General features: G+C 39.5%; 1 protein-coding gene across 4 annotated transcripts in view; it reads right to left on the bottom strand.

The window, feature by feature from the left end:
• sox6 (SRY-box transcription factor 6) overlaps nucleotides 1-20,894 on the bottom strand; it is a 138,950-nt gene that overhangs the window by 117,666 nt on the left and 390 nt on the right. For 2 of the 4 annotated variants that reach the window (XM_028015422.1, XM_028015423.1), the window contains exon 1: nucleotides 19,510-19,935. The exons of 1 other annotated variant lie outside the window; for it this stretch is intronic. The gene's annotated coding sequence lies outside the window, so the exon portion shown is untranslated. Of the gene's footprint in view, nucleotides 1-19,509; nucleotides 19,937-20,894 lie in introns of those variants that run through there. One more of the 4 variants, XM_028015424.1, reaches the window with a different exon arrangement.

A 20,894-nucleotide genomic window follows, 5' to 3' on the forward strand; every position in this document is an offset into this window, starting at 1 on the left:
AGCTTACAAAGCAACATGAAGCTCCAGGAAAGAGTACATTCACTCCCCCTGGGCCATCTTTTCTTTTCTGCACATCGTTGAAGCTATGTAAGAATTATAATCGATTGTTTTTATTAAAAATGACAATTGTGTAAAAACACTGTTAATGTGGTCTCTCACATTATACAAGCCCTAAAAGATATTTCTGTTTATTTATATAGCACTAATTCACCATTGCTGCTGCCATCTCATAGGACTTTAAAGGACAAATGAGTCCAATCTATACCCAGACATAAATATTCAAGGTAATCCAATACAATCAAACCACACAGGCAGATTCAAATGAAATTACATACATTACATAATTTCTTGGTTATCTAATTAGGGAAGCACAACTAATTGCCTAGAGTCATTGACTTTGCACCAATTCCTTCTCCAGACTCCGGGCCAGTAAGTGGTGGCAGTGGACAGTTAATCACATTGATAAATTAACGTTGCAGCAATCCCTTATCCTCAGTAAACATGTGGCAACAGTGGAAAGAACTGATTTCCTGTTTACCAGGAAAAAAACTCCAACCGAAGTGGGCACAATTCAAAACACCTTAAACTGCACACTAATCTATCCACGAGTTTCAGTGCTATGATAATATGTACCCACTCTACACATTCACTAGACAACCTTCTTAAGTTTATCTAAGTTTTATCAGTCCAAAACTGTGTTGCTGCCTTAAGGCTTTAAATGAAGTGGCGGCAATCACATCTCACATCTGGCTAGAATTACTGTAACTCATGCTGTCTTTTGCTCCCTGATATAGATGACTATAACAAATAATCACTGCCTGAGAGTTTGACACTGACCTTTTCATTCTTACAAAGTGCCTACAATTCCCAAACCAACTCATTGTCATGAGTATGTGCATTTTATCCATCTGTCCATTATCCTACATGCTTATCCCTTGTGGGGTTGCGAGGGGTGCTGGTACCAGAGGGGTGAGAGGCAGGGTACCACCTGGACAGTTCGCCAGTCCATCGCAGGGCATGTACATTTTAGGGTTTTGATATTTTGTTGTTAAAACAGGTGACATTTAGAAGAATTTGACTCAGAACAATTGGGAAGAATTGACAACACAGAAATACCAAGTCATCAGACCAGGAGGTGGAAAAGCTTCCAGCTTGTTTGTGTTCATTTTCACATATTATCTTGTTTTTCACAATAAGCCTGGATCTCATTACCAGCCAATTTATACAATTAGTCTGCTTCTACACTGCCAATTAAACAAGGCCAAGGGTTTTTTTGAGGTCATGCTTAACTGATCTGTCACTAATTTGCAGTGCAGCCCCTCAGTCTTCCATTGCCGGGGCCAATAAGCCACCATCAACAAGGCTGGATAAATATATAGAACGGCCAAAGCATTGTTGTCGGAGCACAGCAGAATCTGCTGCGGGGGAGGCTGGAGGGCTAACTGAGTGAGACGGGCCTGAATGTGGCAGCCTTGAGGCTATAGAAGTGACAATGGGAGTGAGGGGACCCCTGTGACCTCAGCTGAATGGAAAGCTGCTCCATACAGCAACACATTGCTTTCACCACAAAAAAAACATTTTTTTTAAATCCTTGAAAGATTGTTTGCACATTTTTACAAGATATTCTTTACTTTATTGTCATAGATATTATTGTATAAAGTTTATTTCCAAAGCAAAATGTTAATGAAAATAAAATACCACATACGCACAGCTGTAGGTCTTGTTTATTTAACGCAACAGGAACTTAGGTATAAAAGGAGCAGCCTCACTAGTAATCTGAATAGTTTTCCTCTCTTTCACCGTTCCCAGCCAGCACCAGAGGCAACAACCTGTTCCTGTCTTTACAAATACATGTAATTTACTTTTAATAGCCATTAGTGCACACCAACAGTCCCAGCCTGCGGGATAAAAGACATATTCCATTGATGGCAACTCAGTAAACCCTTTTGTCTATTTAACTGAGAGCTCTTGTAATCACAGAGAGTGCTAATAACAACAAACCTTTCAAATAATGATTTGATGTTAATTGAGAACAAAGAGATAAATAAGACATGGGGTGCTGCATTATTTATACACTGGTTATTATAGTTAATTTTTTTTCTTTTTTTCTTTTAGAGTGGGGAAAATCACAAAAGAATTTATAATTGCAAATAATGAGCAAAGCCAGATGATATTATAATGAAGCAAATGCAGGAATCCCTGGTGTTCAGTAGTCAGTGTCAACTGGCCTGTTGTAGCAGCATGCAGGAGCCTTTTTTTACATCCCACCTCAGGCTCAGAAACATTAAACGAGCTCTCTTTATTATCAATTATAGCATCAGTGCTTTCTCTCCTTTTTTTTTTTTTACAACCAATTCCAGTTAATCGTTTTTTGTTTATTGTTAACGGTGTGAGACGGAGAGGACTGCGCTGAAATGATCTCACCACACTCAAAATACCAGAGGTTTTGCTCACAGGTAACAAGTTTCAAACAGACTGATGCAGCTGGACATCAAAGGCTCAAAAAACAGAGAGCTCACAGTCACCTGTGGCATTTCAGTCAAAGAGTGCCCTTTTTCTTCAGCCCTGGCTGCATAGCATTGCAATCTCTTCACACACATGCACACGCACACATGTTCAATAAAGAAGAAATACTTGGAAGCAATGAAGCTCAAGCTGTAAGTAAAGTTTTAAAAAAATAAATAATGGAACCACTTTGCACAGTACTGTACAGTCATATACTGGTGACTTGAATAACATACTGAATTTAAATTACAAGCTCATTCATCTTAAAAATCTTAACTACTGTACATCAATTATTATTGCCACTTAAGTCCAGTCCTGTTGTACAGAAAATGAAACACAGTAAAGAGTTTCATGTTAATAGTCTGCGCTTTGTGTGTGTTTGTTTGGTGTGGAATGTACTGAATATTACTCTGTCTGACTTTTAGTCTCTTTTTTTTCCCCCAATGATGACCCAAATTTTAAATAGCTCTCCAAAACCTAAAGCTACATGGCCACATTTGTCTCCTATTCACCTCTCACTGTCTTTTCTTTATTGAGCTCCAACCCCAACCAGGAAACTTAAATAAACAGTGTAAACTCAAACCGGGGCAATTTCTGTGGATGCACGTATCATGGAGTCCATCACTAAAAGAAGAACATGTAGAAACAACAATCACTCTAAAATATAGCATGCACCAGCTGTACCAGTTCTTCAAAATAAAGCTTGAGTTGAAAGCTATGCTGCGGCTACACCTGTGAGGAATTCTGCATCAGAGAAGGTTGTATAGAAGCTGCAACCTCAAGCCAAAACCACAAAGTAAAGCTGTAGATGAGAAAAGGGTAATGTTGCATTGGAATGGTATATAATTTGAAATATTAGGATCTATTAGTGTTAGATTTTATACCGAGGTTAGAGCTGTTTTGTTTTTCCTGAAGCTGAAGACCTCTGTCAACTTTCCTCTTCACCAATTTGAACCACCATTTCATATCAATGTGTCTCTGTTTGTCTGTTTCATGTTTTATGTATCATAATGCATACTTCCATTTCTCCAGGTTGTCCATTTTGGTAAAAATGAATTTATTTTGCAAATAAATCTATTAAATTGTAAAAACAAATTTTAAAACTCCCACTTTAAAACAATTGAGGGACTTTCTTCTGCCTGCAGAAGCTTCCTTTATAGATCATCATAGAAGCAGATTTAAATAATATTTCAGTTTTTACTTTTGAAATGTAAGATGAAATAAGTTTGCATTTGCCAGTGTGGTTGGGTTGGGCAAAAGATGATGCTCATTCATGTCACCATTATGCAAGAGCTGTGACTGGTATTTAAATATATTTCTTTATTATTCTGAGAAATTTGGTCTGATTTAGTGATGACAGAAAGTAGTATTGAATCTTTTACATTTTAATTGGAGAAGTTCAACAAATAGAGATAAATTAGAGATGAGAGTTACAGACTTATATTTAAACAAACATTTAACTAGATGGTACTTTTTGCATAAACTTTGATTCTCTTCAAAAACGCTGGTCAACATTTTGTCCTATTTTGCCTGTTCTGACTTAGTTCAGACGGTGATTAATGCATTTAGATTTCTATTAATTCAGCCTTTAGCTATGGCATTTTTTGATTTTCTGCAGTAGAATGATATGTCCCTGCTGCATACTCTGCATGTGTGTCACAGCCATGTGTGGATATGCATGAGCAAGCTAAAACTTATACTTCAACTTCTGTTTGGAATTTGCCCAGATCTGCAGCACGTTTATCAAAAAACTAAATAAAAATCCTCCCAATCCTCCATCCCAAATCCTCACTCTCCTCTTCGTCCGAACACGCTAAAGTAGGAATTCTGCAGAGTTAGTTATTTTGACAATAGAGTAATCTATGCCATCAGTAGGCTTGCTCCCTACCTGGGCGCAGTGTGGTTATCTCTGCAGAAGCAGCAGCCACACAGTCAGCCTGGAAACTGCACGAGGGACTTTGGGACGCAATGAGATGGGGCTGTAACAGTGGTCCCGGCGGAAATAGCGGAAAGGCTAAGGAGGGGGGCACTGGGGGTAAAGAGGTGAAGCCCAGAATATTCTGGCAAAAAAAAAAAAAAAGTCTGATATTGTGACTGAACAAGTAAAATTGGCTGTTTTGTATCCAGCTCTGCATTATTTTTTTCTATCGATCCTCGCATCATCTGCAAACAAGGCTTGAGAATTTTTTGCTATACTGAAAAGTAAGAGGACTTTAAGGCATACCAAGGCAGCCATGAAGAACAAAAAATCCTCCACTATACACTAGAAAGACAATTTGAATTTCTGCAAGAGACTGTGATGTTGAGTTATTTGGTGCTGGAAATGTGGTCAATCACATGCAAACAGCTGTTATATGCTCCAGCTTACCGTTACTTGTCACAGCCTTACAAATTTCTCTCGTTTCATCTTTCCTCTGTTTCTCTCAGACTGCCGGGGGGGGGGGGGGAGGGGGGGGGGTGTTCTCTCCTTCTTTCTCTGTCCCCTGACACTGACACTGAAATACATCAGACCAGACACTCACAAAACGTTTCACGCCTGTGTGTCAAGAATGACTGTGAGGATGTCACTCCTGTTAAAATATCTTTGTTGAGAGTGAAACAGTGGCCAGTATGTTTTGGCAGAGCTGATGTAAGTTAAGGAAGAAGAGCTTCCTTACTGTGAGTTTGTTACAAGGTTGGAAGATACACCTAGCAGGGGATGAACAGGGCTTTCATGTGCTTAGCAAATACATTATCTGTCATTTTCTTTGCATTGCATACCTGGAATAAAAGTCTGTTTATTCAGTAACAGTGTTGAGGCGAAGAGAAAGGAGAGAAACAGCCACCCAGAAAGAGTGTTTTCCTCCACAGTAGACAGCTTTCACTCCCAATGGTTCCTAAGAGGCTGCTGTGCAACTCAGGCTTTTTTTTTCTTTCCTCTAACATTATTTTTACTCCAAAGACTGTGAAGAGAGAGAACAGAGAATAAGATTGTCTTTTGGCACGCCAAGGAGCCCTTTTCTTAACTTCCACATATTTCCTTTCCTTTTTCTTTTCCTATCCTTGTCTCTTTCTCATTCGGCGTGGGGCTTTGTGTTTGTGTGCGAGTTGGGGGGGTCAGGGGTATGAAAACAAGTCTCTTCCTCTCTCCCAGGTAATGTGTTTATTTTCCTGGACCCATCTTCTAGTTTACTGCATGGTGGCGTTTCTCCCCTCTTATCGCCTGGCCCTCGTGGGGCACTTTAGCCCCTCAAATCCTGTTCACCACATACTGGTTTTAGAATCTGTGAAATGAGTGCTAGAGAAGCGTGGCCACAATGTCTGTCTGTGTTGCTACTGGACTCAAATGGGCTCTGTGCTTTTTTTTTTTTTTTGTCCAGGGAGATGCATAAATGGAAGTTTTTAACACCTCAAAGGAGGCTGGGCCTTTGTGGAGCCACACTAGAGAAGCCTGACAGTCTCCTGAGGAGGTAGACACACTGAGTGCTGCAGGACAAAGGGCTGGAGGAGCAGAATCAGCAGGGGCATCACTCCGTTTCAGGCACCATGCACGCACATTCACGTGAATACCCACGTATATGTGACTGTGCTTACACGCACGTGCACACAAACAACTGTTTCCAAAGGAAAGAGTGACGTGTTCATAACTGTCTGCAAACACAAGTGACCAAAGGAAGTAGCTCTGGCAAATGTATTGTAACAGTTGTTTTATGTATAAAATCTGCTAAATTATCTGAGCATAAATTCTGACATTTGTAGTGCAACATTGTTAAAAGTATGCAGGCGTGTGTGGGCGTGTGTGTTTTTGTGTGGAAATGTGGGGGATCAAAGCCTGCAGCAGTAACCAAATAATAAAAGAACATGAACACAAGTGGGTCTCTGCGCAGTAAAAATCAACATACAGTGCTAACTGTGAGTAGGCTCATATGTGATTGTATAAACAAGTCCAATGAAAATGTACAACCAGCAAACCAACATTTCTCCCTTATTGATTTCAGTTCCAGTGTTTGAAAATAATTTGCACATTTCCATTTCAATTTTCCTTTTTTTATTTCACTCCTGAATACGGCCCAACAGCTGGCGTTTACAATCACGCTTTATGCTGTTTAGATGTCTACAATAAGCATTTAGATGCAAATATGTCTGCCTTACAAAAGACTTGCAACTTCTGTCAGAAGCAACATAATCAACCTGCAATTGTCTCCGGGCTCTGAGTGGTTTCCAGTTACAAGGCCTAAGCCGCCAGCATCTGTATTCAAATGATTCTTCATCTCGGAAGCGGTTTAGCGTGGATGTTTTCCATCGGTACTGTGCTGAAAATCAATCACATGCTGAATTAAACCAGAAAGAAAACAACTGATCCATAAATGATCAGGTTACAACAAGGCCTCGGAGTCCACAAATTATCCTGCACTTTTCCTCGTTTCCAGGGGGGAAAGCATGCAATTCTTTTCCAACAAAGTCTTGTGTTATGGTCACAGATTATCAATTGGCAAATATTGATTGCAGTTGTAAGTTGAATCAGTTTTAGCATTAAGTCTTTGCATGTGGGAGATGGGAAGATAATCCAAGTAGGGAAAATCACTCAACACTGTTCTCCCTGTTTCTCTCTGTTTGTCTGGATCTGGTTAAAATTGCAATCTACAAACCAATCCAGCTACTATTTTTTCTTCTTTTTTTTGCTGGATTACTGAACCAAATTAATGGTTCAATAATATATCGAACCACAAGGAAACTTCTTTCAGGAAAAAAAAAAAGACTGAAATCTTAGATTTATGGTTGGCGTAAATAAAAACAAGGCCTAAGTGCATTCGGCCATAGTCTAAATCTGATAATAATGTTAGGCTTTGCTCTGCCTCTCCTGCCCCATAAACAACTATTCAGACAATTAATATTACAACCTTTTGGTTTTGCGTTTTTTATTTACAGAGGTCATTTGTCTTTTATTTCTTAAAACCCACAATTAATGGCGGTGTTTTCAAATGCAAATGAGTCCATTTAGGAGGAAAGGAAATGATCAGTTTAGGAATATTTCTGCCTTCTTAATCTTCTAAAGAGGGAAATGATTTAAAAGGAGGACACAAATCTCCGGTGACATGGCAGGAACCGTAGGGGAGCTTTCCTCTCTCCCTTGTTTCTCATTCTCTCCTTCTCTTCTTTTTTCCGTGCCTCAGCCCCATTTCCCTCTTCTCTTTTAGCCCTGATTTTCGTCCTGGAGGGGGCTGGAGGGCCAGAAGATGAGGAAAAGGAGCTCAGGGCAAGCCTCTGCTTTGCTTGTCTCATCATAGGAAACAAATGTAGTGTTTGAGCCACTGATTACCGTTCTAATTGACTTTAACACTCCTTTTCTGGATTAAAAAAGGGTCTTTGAATTGAAAGGTCAAATTACCTCTACAGCCAGGCAATAAATAAGTCAAACAAGGTAAGAGGTTCTTGCCAGCATATGTTAGCGGCAAATTTAATTAGTAGAAAACAGGAAGCTCTTCCATTCCAAACTGTATTGAAAAAAGTCGGCATTCCAGTCTGAACCATGCAACAAAGGAATGAAAAAGAAAAAAACTTTACTTCAAATCAATTACACTCAGTAGTTTAAGTTAAGTTGTTCATAAAATGCTTTGAGTTGTTTTGTATGTGCCAACGTATAAATCTTAATCACGAGCGCAGAACCAAGCAACATTCTTGGTTATGTATTCTTTTGCAATTTAAATGAAAGATTTTACCCATTATGTAAGATATCATATAGTTCTATTGTCAATTGATTTCAGCACAAAGAGAGGAAATGGGCATGAAGAGAGGCTGCAGTCTGGACTGGAAGCACAGAAGGTGGCCAAGAGGGGCACAGAACAAGAGAATGAGAAAAGGGCTCTACACCCAACAAGCTACAATGTGGCCTTTGTGACATAATGCTCTCTGTGCAGCAGATTGTGGAAAATACTTCAAAATTTACTACTTTGCATATCCAGCAATAACAACTGACATCACAGCCAGTCCCTATATATTCCACGTTTCTGGATGGGTTTCACTTTTAACGCAAAGGGAGGGGGTAAGAAAAACACTGTCAAGCTGTTATTATATTCCCATCATGTCCTGGACGCCCATTACGCCATGGCACAAGCAATGGTAAAACTGAGAAACTCAGCAAGCCCAGGCTGCAGGCATTGAAATGAGACATAAAATTCACCAAAAAAAAAAGAAATTATCTGGAGCAAACCATGAAGTGCAGCAGAAAGACAAAGTTAGAAAAAAAAAAAAACAACTCTGCACCTAGATGAATTATGTGTGTGTAGTTATTGTTATTGCAAAAGTTTAGTTTTTCTGCTAAGGTATTTTCATCGGGCTAACGTTCGCTGGCCTCAGCGTCACGCCAAGGAGCTCCAGGTGTCGTTGCCGACGAAGAGCGACAAAGGAGGAGGAGGCTCTCAGAGGCAGCTCTCCACATGATATTAACTGGAATCTGGTGTTAACAGCACAACAGGTGGGTCACAAGAAATATATTTTCTTTTCACTTGCGAACACATGTTTCTTATTACGGTGCCCCAAGCAAAAGTGCTACTGCTGCTCACCACAAACTGCTTTTCACATATATTTTACGTTGAATATGAGTATTTTCGTCAAAGCTACTTGAAGCATTCCTGTGGTTGGAAAAACAAAAAGGTTAATAGTTGAAAATGTGTGTCAAGTCATGAAGTAAGAAGAGTTAGGGATTGGTTTTCTGCAACAAACCAAATTTCAACTACATGAGACAAGTGCAAGCTAAGAAAGCATGTAAGCAGCTTTTAGTTAAAAAACTAAAAAAAGAAAAAAATTATCACAGAACTACATTTGATGAAAAACGTCGAGCTCAGAACTCAAGCTGTTAAAATAATTTTATCACAGAACAGTTCTGAATGGAGTGTGTGTGCATATGTGATAAATGCACACTTGAGTCGGTGTCCATGTGTGTGTCCATGTGTGCTATCCAACCGCCCCCTTTCTGATGTGGTTTTGGGCAGAGTGTGGCCAAACAGTAAAATGTTGAAATTGGAAAAAATATTACCCTTCTTTCTCCTGAATAGCAGCGAGATAAGCACCCCCTTTAGCAACGAAGCCAGTGGAGTTTAAGCTTATTATGAATACCTCTCAGAGCGCAGAAGCATGTACTGTAGAAATCAAAGGGAGTAATAGGCAGGTAAGCCAGTGTCATTTTAAGGAGGAAGTCAGTTGTGAAATTGTAAAATCTCGAGGTCCTGCTGACAATCTCCAGTCTTCAGAACAGTCCCCTGAATGTTTTTTTTTTTTTTATATACCAAAAACTATCGTGGATTTGGAAAAGTTACAGCATGGTGAGGCGAACAGAAAGAAAATCCAACAGTCATCTCTCCATTGATGGAGGCTAACAGTAATAGGCCATTTATCTCTGAATAAACAGAGCATACTCAAAAGTGAAAAAGAATGTGTGATTCTATTGGCTTTCTATAGTAGATGAGGCTTGGTACAACATTCCTCATATTTCATGTTAAATTGGCTGTGAAAATCCACTCACATGCTAGAATTAAACTATGAAACAAAACGTGTTCACCTGCATTTTTCTTTCTCTTTTTTTGAGTTCCAGAAGCTGCTCATCATGTGTTGAATGTACTCAGAGAACAACATCAAATGGGAATTTGCAGTTCCATGTTCGGCTTTGCATTTTGTGCCTAATAGCTTAAGCTGTAAAGCTCCTCCGCTGTAGAGATGATACCATAACTCGGTTGATCTGAGGGAGACAAGGCTCAGAGGCGCTCAGAAAATCTACAACACACACACACACACCCAAATACCTACAGGCTAATACATACTGTGTGTTTTTTTTTTTCTTCACTGAATATTCATCCATGTTTCCACATCATCTGCAGGTCTCCTAATCACAGTCACTTCCCCTTTAATCACAGGGCTCTAATTAGATCCTAATAAACCATTTTGCCATCCTCTTGGAGCGTCTGTGTGTCACTCACACATCAAACCATGAAATACTATATTAAGGGGCTGTCAACCTCAAAGCAAAGCTCCTCCAGCAGCAGTGATACCGGTACTGCAGGCACACCCCTCTTACACTAATTGAAATTATCGAAAGCTCTGCTTACATGGGACACTTGGTCATGTCTTAAACCATAGCGGGATAGCTGTGCCAGCGCTGAGGCTCTGCTGGTTTTTCTGATGTTAGATAATTGTTTAAACCTGAGTGGATATATTCTGCTTGTTCTGCCAAGTGAGGGGGAAAAAAGTCTTCTCACTAGCACTTTCCTCCTGTTTCTTGTATTCTAATTCAGTCCAGAACTGGCTTCATGGAAAAGCCTCAATGATCCCATGAACGTCTTGGAGAACCAATGTTGGGGACGATGATCACTGACCATAAGTTGATAATGATGACTGTTTAATTAGAAGCCTTTCTTTGGCCTGGCCATAACCCAAACTCCTCCACCCTGCAGATGGTAACCAATAAATTTAGCTTTTCTCAAGCATGAGGAGGAACATTGTACTTCCCCCAACGTATACCCTGAGCCCCACCCCTAACCAAGAACACAAAGCCTCTCACCCTGCTGAGGCAAAACCCCAAGCCAAAGCAAAGCCGTGGAAAAAAAGATGGGAAATTTCTGTGACTAATTTTTAAAAAAAATCTTGCTCTTACATGCATTTATCTAAATAATCAAAGTTAAAGACAGTTAATTATGGACTTGAGTTTCCACTCTACCTCCTCTATTTCAGATTGCAATGTGAGAAATTTGTTCATAGCCAAATTATTAGGGTGAAATTAATTTAAGCACATCAGTCATTAATGTATAAATACACATGACAATCACAAGAAATGTTTTTAAAAAAATGCTCATTAAGTCTGTCAGCAACAAAAACGACATTAGCTGGAAGTTTGGTTGTGCACAAACTTTTTGCAAGCATATTGGAAATCAACAGTTTTGAGTTCAAATCTGAATGTACTTTGTTCACATTGTAGTTTGATTTGTCCAAGGTTTTGTATTTCAGTTTTGAGATTGCTCATGTTGCAGATAATGCCAGCTGAATCTAAATGATGCTTGGATCACATGTTTAGGTACAAAGATATGGACAATTACATCACTTTTAAATTATGGACACTACATTTTCAGTTGATTGTTAGCATAAAGGTACTTTGACGAATAAATTTACTAGTAAGTTGCATATAAAAATTCTTGGAAGGATAAAACTTTTTGCTGTTGTAATTGTAGCAATTTTGTTGTACTGTTTGAGTGGAATGACGATAAAAGCTTTCTATTCTATTCTATTCTAAATTTTAAGTAAGCATATCTCAATAAAGTAATGTAATTCTTCTGATTTTTGTTTTGATTGACAACCCCAGGATTATTAAGGGTTAAAAACTGGTTTTGGGGACCCTAGTTTTGTTCTTTGTTCTTTTCATCCAGGTAGTTGTAATGAAAGGTTGTGGTTTTTGAAGTTCAGAAACACTTACAAGAGATATAGTGCTTTTTATCAAGTCAAAGCTGAAGACTTTTTTCTGACAAATGAGCAGACAAACAAGCTTTGGCTAGAAAGTTGTTGAGTAGAATGTGATTGTAAAACATTGTAGGAAAACTTTTGATGACAATGCATCATTTTTCCAAATCTGTCAATTTATGCTCCCTGAATTTCTCTCATCGTACTTCTATAGATATAGCACACCATCTTTCATTCATCCTGTTTGATTGTAAAAAGAAAAAATAAAGACTAAACTACCTCTGACACCCTCATCTGTTCTCACCAACCTGTCAATCATCCCGCTGCTGGCGAGCCTCCTCCCAGATGTTTCTATACCCATAATGCCTGGCAGAAACATAGCTCAGTTTTGTGTGTGTGTATATTGTATGTGGGTGGGTGGCGTGTGCCAGAGAGGCTGTCCCTACAGATTGTCAAAGAGCCTCATGGGAAATTTGCTATTCAGCCAAACCGCAAGCTCTCTGTCATTTCAGCAGATTTCTGGTTTTTTTGGTCCATTCAAGATGTAGTTTATCACAAATGCTACTTTCTTTGGTTTTACTGCGAAAGCGTTGTGTTGCTTGGATCGCTATGGCTGATTTTGCTTATGAATGTGTAGCTGCGCGAGGCAGCGGTCCCTCAAGTGTAATTTCACAACCTTTGAGATGTTTCCAAAGGACTCAAAAGTTACTTCTACATTAAATTATCAATATTAAGAAAATTATTTCATATAAAAAACAAGCTTATAAAATGTCCTTTTAGTAAAACAATTAAACTCCACAATCTTGCAGGAATGAAATATGTTTGTTTTTGGGAAAACTTGGATAAAAAATTTTTTTAAGCTAAAGAAAATTAGTTTGATCTATTTTCTCAAAATTAGAAGGATCTGCTACACCATGTTCATGCACATCATTATCTGTGTAGAGTCTTAAGTATTAGAGAGTCTACTCTTAGATCATCTTTTCACTAACACCCTTGTCCATTTACTTGGTGTGCGTGTGAAAGGATTACAAAGACAGACAAAGAGCAGGATAAGAAAGCTTGTGCTTGCTTGTTGCAGAAGCCATTTTCTCATGATGTACATTAAGAGCAAATCCTTTGCCGCACATCCAAGTTTTAGCCCATAAAGAGATGATTCAGAAAGGAAACAAAAGGCCCGGGCTTGAAGAGATGCTATGGTTAACTTCATCAAAATTTCAGCCACAAGAACATTACCATCTATTCCCGCACCCTCCCTCTTTGTCACTTTGATTTATTTTTGGCACTGTACATTAACGTTTTCCACAGGAAAAACTGTTGAGAATTTGACTCCCGGCCCAATACATCCATTTTTTCCATAACTTTCTCGCCTGGTTTAGATGTCACAGTAGCTGCTCCATGATGCAAGTGGGTGATCAGCATTTGTTTCCATCCAAGAGCGTCGACGCACACCCCCTCACCCCCACACACACACACTCTCTAAAGAGATTAAAAGTTAGAAGCACTGGCAGAGTGAGGCACTGGTGAGGCCTGTCTTTAAAAGAAGAAAAAAAAGACTTTCAAAATATGTTTCTCGAGGGGTTTTTGCATGCACCAGTTCACTCTCCAAACAAGCTAATATCCACTCAGAAACTGAGTTGCAAATCAGATTGAAAAACAATGATGTGCCAGCAAAAAAGCTCACTACATCCGTAGAGCTGGACCACGCAGTAATGAAGTCATGTTGGCTTCCTCAGTCACAACCATGAAACATATTTTACATCTTGTGTCAGATGAAGCCAACAGATGCCAAGCCTACTGCTTGCTTCCACCAGCTGGATAATGCCTAATTGTTTAGCTTTGACAGACCATGGAGAGTAGTGTTGCTTGTGAACAAAAATGATTGCTCTTTTCCAAAACTATTGGCTGCAAAAGGGTAACTTGTAAAACAGGAAACTTAAATGTTCAGTGTGTTCCTCCTACATCTTCCTCTTATATCTTTTTTTTCCTTATGCCCTTGCTGGATCAAGTTATAGCTGCTTTCTCCAGGGGTTTGGCTCACCTACGGGATGGTCTAATACAAACACAATGCCGAGGATCGCAAGGAAGAGGCTTGTTGTGAAGCTTTTGTGAGGGAGCAGAGCAAGAACCCACATTACACTAATCTCTTCTCCCTTGTCCGCTCACAAGACGCGCTCTCAGGTCTTTAGAGCTTTTCACAATTCTGCTAAGGCTGAAAACACTTGGGGCAGAAGATCCCAGCTTTCTGCCTCCAAATTTTTTAAGTCATCACATTCTCCAGCAAGGTCACTAGAAACCACACACATAACATATCCATCCATGTATGAAACGATTATGCATCCATTGACAAATACAAATTTTGCATACTTTCTGTGACTAAAATTTAAAAATGCACCGCGACTGCAGCTTGCAAGACAGAGACAAAAATAATTTATGCACGACTCTCAAACTTCAGCAATCGTGATGTTCCCTAAAAATATGAGAATGAAGAGACAATTTTTAAAATTGCTTTCTTTTCTTTTCCTTTATCTAAATCTTTTTTCTTTTTTTTTTGATAACCTTCCGTTGACTTGTGTTCCTAAATATCCACAAGAGGAACATGAGTGTTTGCCCAAAATTCAGTTTCAACCACCTGCACTCTTTTCACACAAGCTGACAGGTCTCAGCCTTGGTTTATAAGCCTTGATTGCTGGGGTGTCTGTGTGTCTGTGTGTGTGTGCGTGGGTGTGTGTGTGTGAGAGAGAGAGAGAAACAGAGAAGCAAAGAGAGAGAGAGGGAAAGAAGGAAAGAGATACGGAGAAGGGGAGAGTGTGTACTAATGTTTGTGTGTGTGTATGTGTGTGTGCTCTGTGCGTAAGTGTGTGTGCAGGGACTCCAAAATCCACCACATTTTAATTACTGCCCGGCTGCACTGTGTGCCTCTTTGAAATGGAAATTCAGGCAACCATCTTCATGCAGCCACTGTACAAATCTTCATTTGATTCATAAAAAACAATGAGCCCCGCTAATTCCTCTACCTGATTACAGTCCTGGACCCGTGTCAGAGACGTGCGGCCACCAACGCCCTTCCAATTAATTCTACATATTAATGTGTGATATTCAAAAAAAATTTATTAAAAAAGACATGGGGCTACTTACCATAGCTGTGTCTTGCATTTTGAAGTCAAACTTAATTATGCGCAACTATGCTATGGACTGAAAGAAAATGTCCAATTATTTTGAGAAAAACATTCAGTGGGAGAGTGAATGATACAGATCAAAATGGGCCACTTAGGTTACTTGTGCAATTATGCAGTTCCTGTGATGATACACATATTTAGATTTTTTTTTTCATCTGTAATCCTTTAATGTCAGCAATACTGTTCACTTACAGCAACCAGAGGGACATGAAAATCTAATCAAGCAAGGAAAATCCCCCCCGAACTGACCGTGTTGATGTTCAGTAAGTGCCTACACACACACACACACACACACACACACACACACACTTGCACAAACACAGACTGCGGGCAATGTTTTTCTATTAAAAACATAATTTGTAACTCAGAAGATGATTTAACATTAGACAAACCTGCATTCAAGAGAAAAGGAATTCAGCCTGGAAAAAAACCCATGATGCTTTTTTTTGGAAGCAGCTGATGTTTTGCTGTCTATCTGTTGCACTCTTTGCATGGACATAATGACCCTCTATGTGTCCTTTGCATGGACATAATGACCCTCTATGTGTCCTTTGCACCACAGCTGAACCTCTGTTTCATCTTTTTTTTCCATGCGGAAAAAAAAAAGTCAAACAGGAGGAGCTTTTGTTTATTTATTGAATTTAACTCATAAAATAATACCGACTAATCTGAAAGTTTATATTCAATTAAAAAAAATTAACCGCCTTCCCACACCCTCCACTCCACACACACACGGATACGCCATGGCATCTCCCCATTAGTTTTGATCATTGTTGAGATATTCTACGACAAATTAGATAACACTTAGAAAGACAGATGTCACAACATGTGCTGCCACCTTTATTATCTCCTGCGGTCCTCCAGCCTTCTGCTGTACTCCCCCTCTACCTTTACGGAGCCTGCTGTTGTTTACCTCCGTCTCATCTTGTTTATCATCAAGTCACAGAAGAAGTAACTGGTACCCGCGCACCACCCAAATCGCTCCCCTTCCTCAACAATGCTTCACTCTTCCTGATCACATCCCATAGCACATCCCAGCACTTGCCATATCAAGATAAAGCACTGCGAACAGTCTCAGTTGTACAGTTATAATTGTTCGAGTGACGCAGAATGTTATTTTTTGTTGGGGGTTTTTTTTACGATTTTTCAGCAGAAGAGTGAAGACATGCTTGTGAAGTGCAGGAGAGGGAAAGTATAACTCACTCACGGGAACACACTTAGGCAAAAAGGGTCTCTACCGCTCATAGACATATTCACACACACACATTTAAGATTGACGAAACCCGGTACAAATGCTAAATTTGTATAAATAATCAAATTTGTAAAACATTGTTATTGCTTTAATTGCGTCACTGCATTGATTCACTCAAGTAAGAAATAAAATCTCTTTTCTTGACTGTTCTAAATATCAGATTATGTGAGGAATAAATATGCAACCAGACCGTGTAGCCCTTGTAGCTGCAGAGCAGTGCCATTAAAAGAAACCTGCATACACACTTTCATTTGCATCACGGCATGGCTTGTGCATGAAAAAAAAAACAACCTGATTTTATTTCTATTATTATAGATGTATTCAATCTGAAATAAAAATAATGCTTTCAAATGACCTCTGGAGAGTTTGTCCCATGAGCTTCATCAAACAGCAGATTCCTAAGCAAACATTTGCTCTTCAAAACGGAACACATTTCACAATTAAACCCCAAATAAATTTTGTGAAAATGAGCAATATGAAAACATTTATTCAATTGTAACATAACATAAACCTAGTCATTTCACTTTCTACTGACTTTCCCTTCATCCCTCCTGCTCAGAAAGGTTTAAACAAACATATTTACAAGATGACAGCTAGATAGATGGTTTAGAAGTGACTTTTCAGATTAACTTAACCGCCTCGTATCTTTTCAGTTCAGTAGCAAACATTTTAATTTAAGAGATAGTGATGTTATTAATATAATAATGTCAAGCAAACTAGCCCAGCTGCAATGTTACAGTGGATTGGACTTGAACTTTAACAGTACAGGATGTGTTAGGGACATGAGACAAGGGGTGTGAGGGATTCGACATTCTGCCAAAATTAAAGTCCTAAAATCCCTGATCTCCCTGGCACAAGCAGCGTCTGCTTCTCTGCATCTTATGCTGCGTCTGAGGAAGAAAATTCTAAGTGTTGCAAATAAAAATCTAAAGTCACCCTGAGAGCTAGATCACGCCAGAAGAAAAAGGTAAAGAAGTGGTTTCAGTTGTCAGATAACTAAAATTTAACTTAAGTAAAATACTTAATTAGAATGAAATGTCACGGACTGCAAAAATTAATTCCAAAATATACATTTCAAATTTCCTCCGTTAATAAAATGTATTGAGGAGCACACCAGCTGCAACGAGGGCTTTAAATGAACAGGGTGATGAGTTAAGACGCTCATCTCTAATCGGGAAATATGAGAGGAATATAATAAAAACCGAAGCTGCGTCTGGCATCACAGAGTTGAGGCTGTGGATGCCGCCTTTTTTTTTTTCTTTTTTTACTCTTTCAGTGAGCGACACGCTGAGCTGCAGCAGCCGTCAGAGACAAACTGACACAGACAGAGCCGAGTGTCCGTGTATAGCAATAAAGACAATGTGCTGAATGGGCAGTCTAATTATAAATGTACCATTTAGGTTCGCGTTTGGTCTCCAGAACCGTCTTACCTTATGAGGAGACCTGCGTGAACGGGCCGCACAGAGGGCTCGGAACAAAATGCCAAGAGGGATAAAGTAAAAAAAAAAAAAAAAAAACAGAAAACACTTTAGCAGACTTTTTGGTAAGCTGGGTTCATGTTTGTGGAGAGAGGAGGGAAGAAAAAAAGCATGAGATGGTTACAGAGTTATTAAACCATAGGAGTCATAAAACTCGATTAATGACTTGTAAATGAGAGGAAAGTTAATTAAGTTGTCCGAAAGTTAACAATACGCTTAGACCGTTCTTTTTTATTGTGATTTTGTTAAAACTCACAATTTTTACACCCGATGAAGAATTGTCTGTAAAGTGCCTTCAACTTATCATAAGAAAATTTAGATAATCCTTCACAAATGAAAACCTCTATAAAATTATGCCTAACGTATAAATGTATTTGCTATTAAACAAAATATTAACAGAGAGTGTGTTTAATGTTAAAACTGTGTTTACTCAGTTAACATCACAATATTAGCTTTGTGCTGATCAGTGTTGATTTGTAATTATTTATTCCCTTAAGGCAATAAAAAAATAATAATTTGCAGGAAAACAGAGAGCACTAAATCAACTTCCAAAGTCCGGAGCGCTCAAATAAAGTTAAGTTCAGATAACATTTTTTTAAAACGTCTTCTCTTGTCTACTACAGCCTACATCTGTTTTGAACGGACAGCCCTTGCGATTGTTGAATTTAATTTACGGCTTATGCATTCTTAAGGGGTCAATTCCCCCGACCCCCGGAAAAGTTTGAGAGGAGCAAAAATTCCCAAGCTGCGCGGCTTGAAGTAACTTTGCGCATCTGTCCTAAAAAAAACAACAAAAAACCCCCAAATAATTAAAGTTAGTTGTTTTCAAACGACAAAGACACTGTCATGATCAAAGTGAGACAAAAAGCTCCGGACTGTCACTTGCAAATTAAAAAGAAGAAGAAAAAAAAGTGCAATGAGAGTGGAGCGAAAGCTTCACAGTCATCACACGGAGACAGGAAACCTACAAGGGCGCACGTCACTGTCAATGAAAGGTACCGCTGTGTGGACAGAAGTGAAACTGCCACCAGGCGGAATAAAGTTACGGGACATGTAAACGGAGACGCCGAATCTTCATTAGCCCTGAAGGTAGTTAGAAATCAACACTTATTCGGCGTAGTTGGTGAGAATTATGAAAATAAAACTCTTGTGTTTGGAGAGTCCGCAGCGCTGCGTCTCGCCGCTCAAGCACACGGGAGGGGGAACAAAATAAACAAAAGACGATTTCAAGTGTTTATAATGCATCTTGCGTATTCAATGAGTTGTTGTTTTTTTTTTAACTGTGAATGAAAACTGGAAACGCGTTTTATTTACCGATTGTTGTTAATAAGAGTCACTCCGAGTATGAACACAAGCCGCTTCTGTCGTCTCTCGTCTTATCGGTTTGTTTTAGGGGTTTTAGGAGGAAAAAGAAGCGACGCATCAGGACAGCCGCAACAAGCAAAGTTTTGACTCCCACTCCTCTACGCCGCAAAAAAAAAAACAAAAAAAAAACTTTCCGTCCCGTGCCAGCTCAGCGCGTGAGGAACTCTTCCCGCATTGTTTTAAAGCACGCACGCACTCACGCAGCGCAGCGCAGGCAGGGCGCGCGGGACGCTTTCACTGACAGCTCTCGCTGAAACAGAAAATTAATCACAATAAGCATCGGGACAACACAGCAAGCTGGTGGTTTTACCTTGACGATGAGAGCCGTGGACGAGAAAAGTCCGCGTCCTTCTTGGGCTGTGAACGCTACACTCGGCTACAGTTTACAAAGGATCACTGAGCTGCTATCTGTTGAGCGAAAACTTGACTCTGCGCACACGGGGCCACATGCAGGAAAAGTGCTGCTGCTGCTGCTGGTGGTGGTGGTGTGGGGAGCTGGGGGGTGGGGGGATCCGAGAGAGTCTGTGAAGTTCACTTGTCCAAAGAAAACAAAAAACCCCCAAAAACTACAAGAACCATTTGTTGTTCGCCTATCTGCTCTTTATCTCCCTCCCCTCGCGCACTCACTTTAGACAAGAGAAGACTACAGGAGCTGAAGATGCTGTCAATCTTGGCAATCAATGCGCGCAGCCATGTCGCAAGTATTCAAAGCATTTCCCGTCGTGCAACATCAGAAAGTGAGTGGCCAGGGCATTGATCTGAGGAAGGCAAAGAGGCAGGACTCTCTCCCCCTCCTCCTCCTCCTCCCACCACCCCCACCTCCTTCTCCCAGACAAGAGATGCGAGAGAGAGAGAGAGAGAGAAAGAGAGAGAGAGAGAGATGATATGAAAGTGAAGATGATTGTTTCTGTCCCGACTTTAGTATGTTGAGGGGTTTTTTTAAGTCAAATGTGCATCAAGCATACGAGACGCTGCAACTTTGTTTGTTTTAGGAGATGCTGCACTTCTTCTGTTGTTTTTATTTATGCTACCAGAGGATTCATAAAGTGCCGAGTCGTTTGCCATTTGCGTGAAAACATTCCTGTTCACTTGCCGATGTAAACACACACAGGTAGTGCAGGAGGGCAGCTGAACGCTTGAGCGAAACGAGAGTTCGGATATCAGACGTCACACTTTTGCGAGGAAGAAAAAATAAATAAATGAATAAGGCGCTAATTTGCAAGACCTGGATCTTCAAAAATGACTTTTGATTCTCTTCGACTGCTCTAAGCAAAAAATAAAAACAGCAACAAAAAAAAGCGTTTGTTTTGTGGATAAGTGAATTACATCTAATTTCTTGGTGATTGGACTTCATTTGGTCGTGATTTTTTTTTTAAAACTGTTTCCACAAATCATCCCTCTATCTGTCCTACAATCTTTCAAGGCGGTTCTATTATTGCCATTACAATTTAAGATCTATTGGTGTGTAAGGTTACATTTCAGAATGTTTAAATTAAATATTTCACCCACTGCAAAATTTTAGAAAGTAACAGTTGAAAACAAAAATCTGCACTGTGGTCATTTTTTTGTGCGTGTTTTCTTTTGCACAAATTAAAATAATCAAAAAGTTAAATTACACTTATTCACTGAGACGTCGACCTTTTAATTGGTTTTAAATGAAATCTGTCTGTTCTAAATTTTTATCATGGACCCACT

This window comes from Xiphophorus couchianus, chromosome 4, assembly GCF_001444195.1.
Source record: "Xiphophorus couchianus chromosome 4, X_couchianus-1.0, whole genome shotgun sequence".
NCBI classification, from domain to species: Eukaryota; Metazoa; Chordata; class Actinopteri; order Cyprinodontiformes; family Poeciliidae; genus Xiphophorus; species Xiphophorus couchianus.